Source organism: Dendrobates tinctorius, unplaced genomic scaffold, assembly GCF_039654945.1.
Source record: "Dendrobates tinctorius isolate UK_male_01 unplaced genomic scaffold, ASM3965494v1 ptg000038l, whole genome shotgun sequence".
Taxonomy (NCBI): Eukaryota; Metazoa; Chordata; class Amphibia; order Anura; family Dendrobatidae; genus Dendrobates; species Dendrobates tinctorius.
The window spans coordinates 13704606-13712073 of NW_027361706.1; the positions used below are offsets into that span (position 1 = coordinate 13704606).

General features: G+C 44.4%; 1 long non-coding RNA gene across 1 annotated transcript; it reads right to left on the reverse strand.

Moving 5' to 3' along the window:
- Nucleotides 1-959: 959 nt before the first annotated feature.
- On the reverse strand, nucleotides 960-5698 carry LOC141088348 (uncharacterized). Its single transcript, XR_012231913.1, has 5 exons — nucleotides 5642-5698; nucleotides 3004-3346; nucleotides 2838-2931; nucleotides 1955-2760; nucleotides 960-1840 (listed from the first exon to the last, which is right to left on the reverse strand). It is a non-coding gene; the product is annotated as an uncharacterized lncRNA (long non-coding RNA).
- Between the last annotated feature and the right edge of the window lie 1770 nt (nucleotides 5699-7468).

A 7468-nucleotide genomic window follows, 5' to 3' on the forward strand; every position in this document is an offset into this window, starting at 1 on the left:
TTAACTAGAGCGCGCAGAGTGGTGGAGTGCGCGTTTGGAATTTTAACTGCCAAATGGAGAGTTCTGTTAACGGCCATGAAAATGAAAACATCGACTGTGGATGAGGTGGTGAAGGCCTGTGTAATCCTGCACAATTTTGTCCTTTCAAAGGAACCAGTTTCCATCGATGAAAATCTGTCTGAAACCACCTTGTGGGATTATGAGCAGCAAACTTTTCGGAGTACTGGCTCAGTGGCAAGAATAAGGGACACCTTTGCAGACTATTTTGTGACACCAGAGGGACAAGTGGCCTGGCAAGATGACATGATATAATTTTCTATACCAATTGTGAGTAACTTGTTTTTTTTTTTTTTTAACTGAAATTTTACCAAGTGTTTGGTTCTCCCAACCATTGTTACCATGTGATTTGGTTTACCAATTTTTTTTTTTTTTTTTAAGTTTTACACCAATTGTTGGGTACCAAGCATAAAGTTTTACCAAGTGTTGTGTACCTAGCGTTGTTTTACACTTTGTTACCAAGTGTTGGGTACCAAGCATAAAATGTGACACTTTGAAATTTTACCAAGTGTTGTGTACCAAGCGTTTTACACTTTGAAGTGTTCACATGTGTTGTGTACCAAATGTTGTGCTACCAAGTGGTTTTTTGTACCTTGTACACCACCGGTGTACTGTGAAATATTGTGTGTTGTGTTGACCTTTTACACCACTGGTGTAATGTGATTATTTCCAAAAAAAAGAGGCAAAAAAAGAAACACAATAAAGTTTTTTTGAAACAAAAAACAGTTTATTTCTCAATTTGTAATAACTGTATATTTTTTTTTAATTTTTGGTGTTTTTTTTTTGGTATCTTAAACCTTTTTTGTAAGTTGTTTTTTTTTGGTATATTACCTTTTTTGTAAATTTTTTTTTTTTTTTTTTGGATAACATCATTACAAAGTGTGATAATGTTGGGTGGAGATAGTATTGGAGGGGTTAACCACATCGAGGGGGGGGGTAGGGGACTGGGGAGGGAGTTGGTGAGGACCAGAAGTGGAAAGGGGGTTTAACACATGTGGTTGGGACGGGAGTGGATGGACAGACGAGGTTTGTGGGTATATTGAAGGTGTATGTGGGGGTGGGTATGGTGAGGGCATTGGGGTATAATGCAATGGGGAAGGAAGGTACTGTGAAGAATGGAATGGGGAACTAGAGAAAGGAGAGGGAGTGGTAGGAGGAGGGACGGCTGTATGATGGATGGTGGGGGAAGGATGGACAGGGGGAAGGATGGACAGGGGGAGGATGAGATGCTTCAGCAAGCACTTCCACTAGAGCATTCTGACAGGCTTGCATTACACGCATCTGCTGGTGAGTACTTAAACCTTCCATTTGCCGGACAACAGATTGAAAAAAGGTATGTCTCGGTGTCTGGTTTGATTCTAAATTCATCTGTTCTATGTATCTTCTGAGTTCCATGATACTTTGATTGATCATGGTCAACCCAGAAGATAACCGTTGTCCATAAGTGTGGAAATCGTGCTGAACAGATGAGTTTAGACTCAAACAGTCAGACAAGGTCATCCTTTCCTGACTCCTCAGACGCTGCCGGCCAGAACCAAAAGTTGGTTGAGATGTTGCGGCAGTGTCTGAGGGGTGGGGAACAGGGAACAAGTCGTCACCAGCAGCTTCATGTGATGAAGTCTGCCCTGCTGCTCCAGTGCTGGTGGAGGGGATAGAGGGATGAGACAAGAGGGTAGGTACAGAGGGGTCGGATACCTCGATGTGGGCACCGGGGGCGGTCTCACTAGGGATCACTCCAGAGGGACGCAACTCTGATGCAGACTCCCGAGTGCTGCAGATGGTGCTAAAAAAAGGAGAAAAAAAATGTATATTACAAATATTGATATTTAATTTAAGTCTGCTGAAAAAAAATTTGGTTAAACATTTCTACTACAGAAATAGTTTGGGGAATATTTACCTTCTGCACACCATTGTTGATCGCAGGAACGCCAGGGCTTTGTAGTTTTTGTACTGGGGTCCCCGGCGTCCTCCCGATCCACTCGGGGTCTGAATCTCTTTGTTGTAGTCCCTCTTGAAGCGATCCCGGAGCGACCGCCACCGTGTGATAACCCTGTCACCTGTGAAGCAAAGAAAAAAAAGTTTAGTATTCAACACTTCACATGCTGGAATATAAGTTACTGAAGTTGTAATACTTACGCACAAAATCCCTGGCCCTCGCATTGAGTTCCTCCCAGTTGTCAATAACCTCGGAACACACCTCATCCCAGAGCCGTCGGGTGGTTGGTTGGTCGGCGTGTAGACGGTTTGCCATGTTCCACAGCAGCTCCCGGTTTTCCACCTCACGGATGAGGTCATCAGTATCGATGACCACACCCTCCTCCAGATGTCTGCGGGGAGCACGCTGTGAAACCTGTGAAGATAAAAAACAAAAAAATTACATTCTATTCAAACACATGATGTTCATTTAAACAATTATCCAAATAGGGTTACTTACCGTTTGCCGACCAACAGATGCATCACCTTGACGACCCTGGGATGTCCTGGGAGTCACTCTAGTGCGGGCACCGGATTCTGAAGACTGTGGGGAAAAAAAAAAATTTGTTTGGATGGATGCGTAGTTATTGTGTGTGCACTGTGATTAATGTTTGTGTTGGGTGTAGCATTATGTATCTGTGTATGTGCTAAACTTACACTCTGCGCACCCCCTCCTTGCGTCTCTCCACCCTGCACATCTCCTCCTGGAAGCTCCTCTGAACCAGCTTCCTGTTAAAACATAATACATGGATAGTGTTTTTAACCAAAAAAAAATATTTTAAATTAAAAAAAAAAATTTTTTTTACCTCAGCTCGCTGATGATGTGAGGGGGAGCTTTCAGGAGAAGACATTATGGTTTGGTGCAGCTGCGTTGGCAGCTGCGGTGATTCCTGAAGTGATCTGCAAGTATAAAGACAATTGTTAAGCTACTATACAAAGGATCATAATAAGCTTTCAGGCCTTTATACTTACAGGGAAAATAAAGGTTGGCTGGTCGTCTCTGCTGCAGCCTGTTCGACCATCTCCGCTGCGGCCTGTCTCACCGTCTCCGCTGCGGTCTGGCTGGTGGTGCTTGCTGAAGTGATCTGCAAGTATAAAGACAATTGTTAAGCTACTATACAAAGGATCATAATAAGCTTTCAGGTCTTTATACTTACAGGGAAACTAATCGTTGCCTGTACTCTGCCGCGGCCTGGGTGTTCGTGTCTGCTGCGCTCTCGCCGTTCCTCTCTGCTGCGCTCTCTTTGATCATCCCTTCTGCGGTCTGGCTGGCCGTGTCTGCTGCTTTTTTGGTGCCTCTTCATTATTAAGTGATCTGCAAGTATTAAGAAAATGATTTTAAGTGTTTGCATGTCTACATTTCCTTATATCTCACCGAGTGTAACCACAGTGATTGAAGGTGTGTAATATTTTGTGTAAACCCATTTTTTGGCATGTGAATTCCCTGAAAAAGTGTCACCATGTGTAACCAGTGATTGAAGGTGTCACCAAGTGTAACCAATGATTGAAGGTGTGTGATTGCTGTGTATACCAGTGTTTGTAATCCCTCAAACTCTTACCGAGAGTGTAACCAGTGATTGAAGGTGTTTAATTTGTGTATACCCACACTGTTTGCATGTTTTTGAATTCCCTGAAAAACTCAGCTGTGTATACCCAGATTATTTTCATGTTGCAATCTCTCACTTTTAACCACACTTGTATACCAAAAATTTAATGTACCTTTATGGTAACTTAATTTTTCCTTTTTTTTTTAATGATACAAAGGAGATTTTTTCAAAACAGTTTATTTTTTTTATTATTTTTTTTTCCAACAAATAGGAGCTACTCTGCTCTTTATTTTAAATACCACAATAAATGAAAAATAAAAAAAACGTACAGATACAATAACACCACAATTGCAAATCTGAAAATAAAATAAAAAAAACCCACACAAACACGCATAACACACAGCCAGGCCACACACACAGTCATGCAGGTGGAAGATTTGCAGCGGAGTTTGATAGTCAGGCTGGTGTTTGATGTCTGGATCGGTGTCTTCAGTGTGGCTGTTGCCAGATGTCTGGGCCCAATTACACCACATACAATACCAGTTAGGCCAGTTTCACATTTGCACTTTATAGCGCAGCGATGGCCTGCACACGTCCGCCACTAATCCCTGCCTACTACTGCACATGAAACCTTGCGATCTGCGCACCTTATCTTTAGCATAAGGTGCGCAGATGGTACGCTGGCCGTATTTTACCGTGTGCTGCGCACTTTTGAAGGTGTGCCCTTGTGCGCCAAACGCAGCATGTTGCATTTTGGCGCACACGGCACACCTTCAAAAGTGTGCAGAACACGGTAAAATACGGCCAGCGCACCATCTGCTAAAAATAGGGTGCGCAGATCGCAAGCGTTCATGTGCGCTAGTAGGTGGGGATTAGTGGCGGCCGTGTGCAGGCCTTCGCTGCGCTATAAAGTGCAAATGTGAAACCGGCCTAACTTTGTATGTGGTGTAATTGGGCCCAGACATCTACATCAAACACCAGCCTGACTGATAGCCTACATCAAACACCAGCCTATCAGTCAGGCTGGTGTTTGATGTAGATGTCTGGGCCCAATTACACCACATACAAAGTTAGGCAGGTTTCACATTTGCACTTTATAGCGCAGCGAGGGCCTGCACACGGCTGCCACTAATCCCCACCTACTAGCGCACATGAACGCTTGCGATCTGCGCACCCTATTTTTAGCAGATGGTGCGCTAGCCGTATTTTACCGTGTTCTGCACACTTTTGAAGGTGTGCCGTGTGCGCCAAAATGCAACATGCTGCGTTTGGCGCACAAGGGCACACCTTCAAAAGTGCGCAGCACACGGTAAAATACGGCCAGCGCACCATCTGCGCACCCTATGCTAAAGACAGGATGCGCAGATCGCAAGCGTTCATGTGCGGTAGAAGGCAGAAATAACCGGATGGGGCGGGGATTAGTGGTGGACGTGTGCAGGTTATCGCTGCGCTATAAAGTGCAAATATGAAACTGGCCTTACACCACACAATCACAGCACGAAATACAATATTACAGTTGTATGAAAATAAAATGCAGTACACATGCAACAGAAAAAAAAAGATGGAAAAAAAAAAATGCATTACAGACACACAGGCCATACATACACACACACACACACACACACACACACACACACACACACACACACACACACACACACACACACACACTCCAGGGGTCTTGCAGGTGGTAAACTTGCAGCTGGGCAGACAGGTTTTATAGCTCTAGTTGAATCTTCTGTCAGGCAGGCTGGAGTCGGATATCTTGCTTGGTGTCTTGTGTTGCTGGTGCCGGATTGTCTGGGCCCAATTACACCACATACCATACACCACTCAATCACAGCACAAAAAATACAATATAATTACAGTTGTATGAAAATAAAATGCAGTACACAAGCAACAGAAAAAAAAAGTATGAAAAAAAAAAAAACAGACATGCAACACTCGCAGACCACACACTAGCAGGCCATACACACACACACACACACACACACACACACACACACACACACACACACACACACACACACACACACACACATGTCATAAATAGGTATACTCACACTTGTAGGTGAGCTAGTACTGGCAGGCTTGGTGGGTGTCCTCTGGCAGGCTTGCTGGCTGACACTGCATGTCTGGGCCCAATTAGCCCACCTTATATAGTTTTGGGACTGTCTGGAAAAGTATCTGCCAGCGGATTCCGCAAAATCGCGGATCCCGGCGGATCCGCCGCCCATACGCGCCCATTCTACCGCTTGGCGGATAACGGCGGATCCGCCGTCATCCGCCATTTTGACGGCGAAAAAAAACGTTACAAGCTCCGTCCCCCTCAGACAGAATCCGCAAAGAATTTTGCGGATCCGCCGAATATCGGACGCAACGGACGACCATCCGTCAAAATCCGCCACTAATGTATCCCAATGGGGAAAATGGCAGATCCACAACAAGAAAAAGTGGATCCGCCATTTTCAAATTTTGGCGGATTTTGACTGATGGCAAAAAACTGAAGTGTGAAAGAGGCCTTAGAGTCGTATCCGTTTTTCAAACAGTTTCGTATATCTGCTGTTTGATTACAGTCAAAACTAGACAGACAGCGTGTGTCAGTCCGTATACAAATACACGGAGCTGGACAATTTTCCATACACACACCGTACAGCGGTGTACACTCCACACACACTGCTGTGTACCACCTTCTAGCCGGACAAATAGAAGCTACCTGTGTGTGACTGGAAAAAAAAGCCGAGGAGATTTTCTGTTTTTCCAGACCTACACCTTAGAGTTGTGTCCGTTTTTCAAACAGTTTCGTATATCTGCTGTTTGACAAGGTCAAAACTAGACAGAGACAGCGTGTGTCAGTCCATATACAAATACACAGAGCTTGACAATTTTCCATTCACACACCGTACAGCGGTGTACGCTCCTCACACACTACCGTGTACTGCCTTCTAGCCAGACAAATAGAAGCTACCTGTGTGTGACTCTGGAAAAAAAAGCCGAGGAGTTTTTCTGTTTTTCCAGACCTACACCTTAGAGTCCTGTCTGTTTTTCAAACAGATTTGTATATCTGCTGTTTGATTACCGTCAAAACGAGACAGAAACAGCGTGTCAGTCCGTATACAAATAAACGAAGCTTGACAATTTTACATACACACATTGTATAGAGCTGTCCGATTCTCCAACAGTATTGTATATCTGCCATTCACATTACAGTCACTTTTATACCTAGTCAGCGTGTATGTGTGACACTCTGTAAATACATATACGGAGATTGTTAGTTGCGCAAAAATCGTATACAGCTGTACACTTCTGATACAGTTCCGTATGTCTGCTTGTTGGATTACGGTCCAATACATACTGTGACAGCGTCTGTGACTAACATAATATATATGTTTATTTAATTTGTTTAATACACCTTACACAGCTGGACGCTCCTCATACAGTACCATCTCTCTGCTGGTATTTTTGGTACATTTTCCAAAACATGAGAGGAAGTATGGTGGAAGAGGCCGCGGATGTGGGTGGGGGGCGCAGCTGGTACTGATGGTGGTGGTGTATCGGCTGGTTCTGGCAAAAGCACAATAGCAGCTAAGGCAGGAGGTGTTGAGCCTGCATCATCCTCTGGCCCAAGAAGGCCTGTAAGGTTGCCTTTTCTTGGAGTAGGAAAACCGCTTTTAAAGCCGAAGCATCAGGAACAGGTTTTGGCGTACATTGCCGAAGCAGCCACCAGCTCTATTGCCTCCTCTTCTGAACGGTCGAAACCTGCAAGCACAGAGTCGTCAGTGCAGGGTTCTGGTCATAAAAAATCCCTTTCCTTGTGTCCTTCACCCCCACCAAAAGTTAAGTATGCGGCAGCCCACACTTCAGATTACTCTATGGAGCTCTTTTCACAT